The sequence below is a fragment of the Rhinatrema bivittatum genome, chromosome 3 (assembly GCF_901001135.1).
Source record: "Rhinatrema bivittatum chromosome 3, aRhiBiv1.1, whole genome shotgun sequence".
Lineage (NCBI taxonomy): Eukaryota > Metazoa > Chordata > Amphibia > Gymnophiona > Rhinatrematidae > Rhinatrema > Rhinatrema bivittatum.
The window spans coordinates 101,643,479-101,652,273 of NC_042617.1; the positions used below are offsets into that span (position 1 = coordinate 101,643,479).

The 8,795-nt window shown below is 43.5% G+C and overlaps 1 long non-coding RNA gene across 1 annotated transcript; it reads left to right on the forward strand.

The window, feature by feature from the left end:
• Positions 1-4,799: 4,799 nt before the first annotated feature.
• On the forward strand, positions 4,800-8,456 carry LOC115088617. The gene is made up of 3 exons (XR_003855810.1): positions 4,800-4,902; positions 7,024-7,073; positions 8,084-8,456. It is a non-coding gene; the product is annotated as an uncharacterized LOC115088617 (long non-coding RNA).
• The last annotated feature ends 339 nt before the right edge of the window (positions 8,457-8,795 follow it).

An 8,795-nucleotide genomic window follows, 5' to 3' on the forward strand; every position in this document is an offset into this window, starting at 1 on the left:
AAAACAGCCAAAGTACATGAAGACTGGAGGGTGGCCAATTTGATGCCAGATATTAAAAAGGGGTCCAAGGTTGATCCAGTAAACTATAGACTGGTGAGTCTGATATAGATGCTGAGCAAAATATTAGAAGTACTCCTTAAAAACAAAATGGCTGACCACGTAGATAGACATGGTTTAATGAGGATGAATCAACATGGTTTTTGAAAAGGGAAGTCTTGCCTTTCCAATTTACTAGATTTTTTGAAAGTGTATTTATTTTATTTATTTATTTAGCATTTTTTATATACCGAGGTAGAGCAAAGTAGCCTTCACTCCGGTTTACAGATTAAATAAATTTACAGTGTAAATAAACATGTAGATAAAGGTGAGCTGGTTGATATAGTATATTTGAATTTTCAGAAGGTATTTGGCAACATCCTTCATGAGAGACTCCTCAGGAAATTGGAAGGTCATCGGATAGAAGGCAGTATCCTATTGTGGAATGCTAATTGGATAAAAGACAGGAAACAGAGGGTATGACTGAATGATCAGTTTTCCAAATGGAGAAAGTGGAAAGTCCCAGAAATCTATACTGGGACCTGTACTATTTAGCATATTAATAAAAGATCTGGAAAAGGGAACAGCAAGGGAGGTGACCAGATTTTCAGATGACACAAATTTGTTTTGAGTCATTAAAATAGCAGTGGATTGTGAGGAACTGCAGAAGGACTTTGTAACACTAGAAACTGGGCATCTACATGGCAGATACCATTTAATATGGACAAGTGGCAAAATAATGCATGTAGGGAAAAACAATCCCAACTACAGGCACACAATGCTGGGTTCCATGTTTGGAGCCACTCTCCAGGAAAATGACCATGGACAATACCTTGCAATCTTCAGCTCAGTGTGCAGCAGCAATCAAAAAGGCAAATACTGTAGAATGTTAAGAACTGTTTAGAAAGAAATAGAGAACAAAACTAAGAATATCATGATGCCTTTGCATAGATCCACGGTGTGACCATTCCTTGAGTACTGTGCACAGTTCTGCTCTCTTCATCTTAAAAAAGACATAGAAAAGGTACAAAGAAGGGTGACAACAATGATAAAGGGGATGTAAAAGCTCCCTTATAGAGAAAGGCTAAACAGATCAGGGCTCTTTATCTTGAAGAAAAGACGATTGAGAGGGGATATATTAAGATTTATAAAATCATGAGTGGGGTGGAATAGTTAATTAGGGAATAGTTATTTACCCTTTCAAATAACACTAGGACTAGGGGATACTCCATGAAACTAGAAGCTGGCAGATTTAAAACTAATCGCAGGAAGTATTTTTTCACTCGGCGCTCAATCAAGCTATGAAATCTATTACCGGAGGGCATGGTCAAGGCAGCTTACATACAGGTCGATACAGTAAAGTGTGCTCCGTCGGAGCGCACTGTCAGCCTGCTCTGGACGCGTGTTTTCCCTTACCCCTTATTCACAGGTCGATACAGTAAAGGATGCTCCGTCGGAGCGCACTGTCAGCCTGCTCTGGACGCATGTTTTCCCTTACCCCTTATTCAGTAAGGGGAGGAAAACACGCGGCCCACCCGCGGCACCTAATAGCGTCCTCAACATGCAAATGCATGTTGATGGCCCTATTAGGTATGCGCGCGGGATCCAGTAAGTAAAATGTGCAGCCAAGCCGCACATTTTACTCTAAGAAATTAGCGCCGACCCAAAGGTCGGCGCTAATTTCTTCCGGCGCCAGGAAAGTGCACAGAAAAGCAGTAAAAACTGCTTTTCTGTGCACCCTCCGACTTAATATCATAGCGATATTAAGTCGGAGGTCCCCAAAAGTAAAAAGAAGTAAAAAAAAAAAAAAAAAAAAAATTTGAATTCGGCCCGTGGCTGTCGGGCTGAAAACCGGACACTCAATTTTGCCGGCGTCCGGTTTCCGAGCCCGTGGCTGTCAGCGGGCTCGAGAACCGACGCCGGCAAAATTGAGCGTCGGCTGTCAAACCCGCTGTCAGCCGCCGCTCCTGACAAAAAGGAGGCGCTAGGGACGCGCTAGTGTCCCTAGCGCCTCCTTTTCCCCGTTTTTCCCGCGTCACCTCATTTAAATACTGAATCGCCCGCACCGGCGAAGGGCTGGTGCGCGCGCCGGGAGAGCGGGCGTTCGTCCGCTCTCCCGGTGCCCCCCCTGGATCTCTCCCCGAGGCCCCCCTGGTCCAGGGGGGCCTCGGGGAGAGGAGAGATCCAGGGGGGCCTCGGAGAAAGATGGCCGGCACTGGATGGCCGGCACTGGATGGCCGGTGCCATCTTTACTCAGCAGCTCCTATTATACTATACTCTGTAATAGGGGCTGATGAGTAAAGATGGCCGGCGCCATCTTTAAAGATGGCGCCGGCCATCCAGTGCTCCTACCATGTGACAGGGGCCGGCCAATGGCACGGATACCCTGTCACATGGTAAGGGCAAAGGGGCATCGGCGCCATTTTTTTTTTAGAACAGCTGATGCCTGGGAACGGGAAATCTTTCCCCGAGGCCCCCCTGGATCTCTCCTCTCCCCGAGGCCCCCCCTGGATCTCTTCCCGAGGCCCCCCGAGGCCCCCCTGGACCACCAGGTAATTTTAAAAGGTTTTGGGGGGGTCGATTTAAAGGGTCGGGTGGGTTGGTTTTTTTTAGCGGCGCGGGCCTCCCTAAAAAAAAAGGGTCGGGAGGGTGGGGGAGGCTAAGGGGGATCGATTTAAAGGGTCAGGTGGGTTTTTTTTTATTGGGCCATCGGCGCCATTTTAATTAGTGGCAGCCAAAATGGCGCCGATGGCCCGAGAGCGGGAGATCGCGCCGGGACACCCCCCCCCCCCCACTGGACCACCAGGTAACTTAACATTTGGGGGGGGGTTCGGGAGGGTGGGGGAGGGTAAGGAATTGGTTTTAAAGGGTCGGGGTGGGTTTAGGGGTTGTTTTGGTGTGCCGGTTTTCCCACCCTCCCCCAAATAATTCCCGTGCCCTATTTAACGATACAATACAAATGCCCCTGATGATAAATCAGGGGCATTTGTATTGTATCGTGCACTCTAACGATTTAGAACGATTTAAAAATTATCTGACCATAATTTTAATCGTTCAAAAACGATTCACATCCCTAATTTCCCCTCCCACTCTCCTATTCCTCCCAAACCGTATCTTTGAAAAATCTGAAAGGTCCATATTCAGAAGCAGTTAAGCGAACTAAATTAATATTTGGGCACATAGCTGGTTAAATTCTAGGTGGTTAATAAGTTAGCCAGAAAGAATTTAGCTAGCTAAGTTAGGGGCGTTCTGAGGGCGTAACTGGAAGAAGTAGAGTTAGCCGTCTGCATTAACCGGCTAATTCTAATATTCAGAGTTAGCCAGTTAACATAGCCTGCTAAGTCTGTTTGAGCCAAAGAGCTGCCCTAAAATTTGCTGTTTAAACGTAGTCAGCTAACTTTAAAATAGCCAGCTATATACAATAGTGTGACTGCACTGTTGAATATGCCTCTGAAGTTAGCTGAATAAGTTTATCTGGCTAACTCAGAACATAAGAACAAGGTTTCTAAAAAAACAAACAAACCCCCCCCCCCCACACACACTCCAATGCAGACAGTGTTCAAAATACATAAGAACACAAGTCTTGTCATATTGGGTCAGACCAAAGGTCTATCAAACCCAGTATCCTGTTTCCTACAGTGGCTAATCCAGGTCACAAGTACCTGGAAGGATCCCAAAAGGTTGATAGATTCCAAGCTGCTTATCCTCAAGTCCACGTTAATAATGGTTTATGGACTTTTCCTCCAGAAACTTTTCCAAACCTTTTTTAAATGCAGCTATGTTAATAGCTTTCACCACATCCTCTGGCAACGAATTCCAGAACTTAATTATAGGTTGAGTAAAAAAATATTTTTTCTTATTAGTTTTAAATGTATCACCTAATAACTTCCTGAGTCTTTTTACTCTTTGAAAGAGTAAACTTTGCTATCCAGACTATGTCGGAAAATGGATTTGTGCATATTTTTAAAATTGAAATCAAGCAAAAATCAGCCTTTTTGAATTGAACTTTCCTACATCCCTACTTTTAATGACTTCCTTCAAATGCTGACACTGCAACTTGTGCCTGACACCACTTCTATATGATGACTGAGCTTTTGGGTGAAGGCCAAAGTTCCTTCTAATTTCTCCCCCTAGCGTGAGGAGTGATCTGTCCTGTGTGTACATCTTTCAGGGCTGCAAGTGCAATCATGTATGCAATGAAATGCATGCCTCATTTGTCATTCTTTTAAATATATATTTTGATGCAGTAGCATTAATCTTGTTTTTGTCAACTGTATACATGTAATTTGATTTTTTTAAAGTCTTTCCCATTCATATATAAAATAGCTTTCAAAGTTTGATGTATTAATCTGGCGGAATTCTTGAGTTCTGCTAATTTTTTCCAATATCTTTTTTTCCTCTCCAGTTCAGTTTTCCTATTTTCATTCTTCCTTTCCCCTTCTTTATGTTCTTTTATTGTTTGTTTCTGTCTGTCTGTCCCTCTCTCACATCCACACCCCCCTCCAAATCACAGGAATTTTACTGGCACTGGTGACACTTGCATGTTCAGCACTTTTCCCCAGATTCTTCTTTCCTCCTTTTTCTCTCTCTCTGAGGCAGTCACTGCAATATGGAGTTGAGATTAGCAGCTCTGGGCTATTAGGAGCCTTTATTTGTAGCTGCAGACTAATTATCACAAGCTGAGAGCCGTCAGGTGTTGTCTGCACAGAAAACCTGCTCCAGAAACCAAGGGGACTGGGAGAGGAACAGAATGGAAGTTCTCAGGGAGGTTGGGAGATGAACAGAGTGAAGGGGAGGGGGGAAATCCTACAGAATGGAAGCAGAGTTGGGAGGTCCACTGAGAAAAGACTCGCAGGAAGGAGACAGGTAAAGTGACTGTACTGTGGTAAACTGTGGTAGTGGAGGCCTTTTCATGTGTGGCAATGTCTGACTGGGCTGTTTTAAGGGTTAGGGAAAAAAAAGTGTTTAGCTACACCTAAGTTGCAGGCTACAGGTTCACAACTTCTACATTATATCCGATGCTATTTGGACACAATCTGTTTCTTTCATATTTTCTGGTGTTAGTCAAAACTGCTTTGCTTAAAGGGAAACCACCCTATTTTGAAAAAAAGAACAAACAAAAACTAACACCTTTAACAGACAGAGGGAGGAGGAATGGCCTAGTGGTTAGAGCAGTGGGCAATGAACCAGGAGACCAGCATTCAAGTCCCGCTGTTGCTCCTTATTACCTTGGGCAAGTCACTTTACCCTCCATTGACTCAGGTACAAAAAGCTTAGATTGTAAGCCCTCTAGGGATAGGGAAATACCTACAGTACCTGAATATAAACCAATGTGATGTCTCAGATCAAATGTCAGTATATATAAAAAAAAAAACAATTCCTGAATGATAGGCAATGTGTAGGCCTTTTAGCATGCTATGCATGTCAAAATCCTTTATTTTATCCAACTAAAAGTGCAAGGACCAGTTAGCATGGGGGGGATTCCCTCCCCAAAAAAGAATTCTCACCCAATGTACCACCTGACCCCTCCCACTCCTGATGAAAGGAGAGGCCTTTCTTTGGGACATATTGAACCTCCCCTCTCCTTCATATCTTCCTCCCCTATCAATGAAAAAGGCATTGTGAGGATACCCCCAAACCCTCCCATCTCTTCCCCTATAGTAACATATTAAAGATGGCAGAAAAGGACCAAATGGTCCATCCAGTCTGTCCAGCAAGCTTTTTATGGTAGTATCTGCCATGCTAGCAAAGTTTTACTGGGTGATGATCCTCCTTGAAAATTCAGACAGTGCTGAGTGTGTTTTGCTTATGGACTTGGTCTTAAAAGCAGTCCTGGGCTTTTTCACTTAGGTCTGCATATCAGTACCCCAGACAGTAAAAATCAGGACCTGTATTGGTTGTCGTCTGATTCCAATTCCTCTTCTACCACCTCCCCCCCCCCCCCCCCCCCCCACCACCACCGTCAAAGCAGAAAGTGATGTTACAGTTGTGTCAAAAGCATCAAGGCTTATTGGTTAAGGTAGTAAACCCTTGCTTTCTATTAAGGGATCACCTCTCCTCCTGAACAGCTATTTACCTTCCAGGGGTCATCCCAGTCTTCACTGGCAGGCAGGACTGGAGAGATCTCCTGCTGGCATTAACATCCACCCTATAAATAGCACCTCTGCAAAAGAGGGAAGACTAGATGATGCAAAGACTGGAGGAAAGAGGCTCTCCAACACCCTTTGAAGGGTCAATCAAAAAAGAAATATTAATATTTATTTTTATAACTCATATTTTCAGTAAAATAATTATTTTACTGTATGCATATCTGTGTGACAGCACGAATGATGGGAGTGAAAGAGTGTGTATGCATGTGTAAGGAGTGGGTAGAGTGTTCAGTTATCTGAGTGCTGTGTTGCCTCAGAGAGTTCAAATCATGAGCTGGCCTTGCAGAGAGTTCAAAAGAATCATTATCTGTGCTCTCCACGTACCCAGAGAGTTCAAATCCCTGAGCCTGTGCTCCTGGAGAGAAGGCTGGCCCTTCTAGAATAATTAACAAGTTCTTTTCTTAATTAATAATCTTTATTAGTAAAAGGCAAGAAAGGAATATATAATTAGCTTTCTTGGTAGCAGCACAGTGCATCCAATAGTGATTATACTGCCCAATCTACTCACTTATTACAAGATACATCATTGTCTTATATACAGGCATGGCTGACAGCATCATTTTTGTCCTCTTCCGGGATGGCTCCCTTATTTGGAGTTACTGAAGCCTCTACTAAAACTAATGATGTCATAAGTGCCGTTATCTTGGTACACTCCCTCTTTCCCCGCTCAGTCGCTAGGTCTTGAAGTGTCAACAAGTTTCTAAGCAACAGCTTTTTACGCAAACTGCTTCTGCCTGTCACCCAAGGACTGTTTTGCTTGCTCATAATGACAAATCATATTCTTTCACTTGTGCAAAGCTGTTCCATTAATTTTCATCATTTAACTGTTTCAATCCAGGCTATTATCAAGAGGTAGCATATCTATGTGAGACAGGATGTGAAGATAAGGTAAGACTATAACGGGAAGGGCATGTGTGGTAGGGATGTAAATCGTTTTTTGACGATTTAAAATATCGTCCGATATATTTTAAATCGTCAAAAATTGTTAGGGCCACGATACAATACCAATTCCCCCGATTTATCGTCAAAAAATCGTAAATCGGGGGAAGGGGGAGGGCAGGAAAACCGGCACACTAAAACACCCTAAAACCCACCCCCGACCCTTTAAATTAAATCCCCCACCCTCCCGAAACCCCCCCCCCCAAATGCCTTAACTTACCTGGGGGTCCAGCGGCACACTAAAACACGTCACACTAAAACCCCCTAAAACCCACCCCGACCCTTTAAATTAAATCCCCCCCCTCCCGAACCCCCCCCCATGCCTTAAATTACCTGGGGGTCCGTAGCGGCGGTCCATAGCTTAAATTACCTCCGTAGCGGCGGTCCGTAGCTAAATCGGGGGAAGGGGGAGAGCAGGAAAACCGGCACACTAAATCGTGTAGTCTTCAGCTGGCGCCATTTTGCAAAATGGCTGCCACAAAATGGCGGCGGCCATAGACCAAAATGATTCAATGCAGGAGGTCGTTCTGGACCCCCGCTGGACTTTTGGCAAGTCTTGTGGGGGTCAGGAGGCCCCCCCAAGCTGGCCAAAAGTTCCTGGGGGTCCAGCGGGGGTCAAGGAGCGATTTCCTGCCGCGAATCATTTTCCGTACAGAAAATGGCGCCGGCAGGAGATCGACTGCAGGAGGTCGTTCAGCGGGGGTCAGGAACCCTTGCTGAACGACCCTTGCTGACGATCGAGGACACGATTCACATCTCTAATGTGTGGTAAGTGAGTGATATTCTGGTTATGTCAGATGCAGGATCTGGTAAAATGCATTAAAAGATAATAAAAATGAGATAGGGAACATGACAAATTTACAAAATTTAATGAAAAAAAATCAAATACTTGCATACAAATTGGAAAATTTGGAGAATCAATAATGGGGAAAAATCTTCATTTTATTAATTTCCCTAAGGACCCAACAGTACCATTAGAAATGTGGAGGAAGTATCTAATGGAAAATTTGAAGATACCGAAAAAGGCAATACCACCTATATCACGAATATATTATGTACCTCAATTCAAGAAAAAAGGCGTGGGAGGTATATTTGAAGCTGAGAAGTTATCACCTATAGCTAGTTCCCCTTTGGATGTTACAGTGCTGTTGGAAACAACTCAAAAAGATTTGATAAAACCTGCAACACTTTTGGTGTCTTTCCTATTGGAGTCAGATAAAGAGTCAAAGACTGGGTCCTGAGGATGTTTTTCTGGCACAGAACTGAGCTTTTCATGAAGTTGAAAGTATTGGTGTTTCCTGACTTCTCCAAACAAACACAGAAGAGGAGACAATTCCTACTTCTGAAGCCTAAAGTTTTAGAATTGGGAGCCTTCTTTATACTTAAATTTCCCTGCAAGTGCATTGTTACATTTCGGAATGTTACTTATGTTTTTTTTCAGTCTTGTCAACTGTCCACTTTTTTGACGAGTAAATTTGCATCTACCTCTTTGCCTGACAACCGTTAAAAGCAGTACGAAGGTCCGCTTTAAAAAAAAATCTCTTCTATATAGTCAGTATTACTTATTAACATTGCAATTAGATTATTGTTTCCTTAAAAGTTTTGAACTTGACCCTCTCTATTGTGGACTTGAAATAAGATAAATTACCTGTATAATTAATAATATTAATA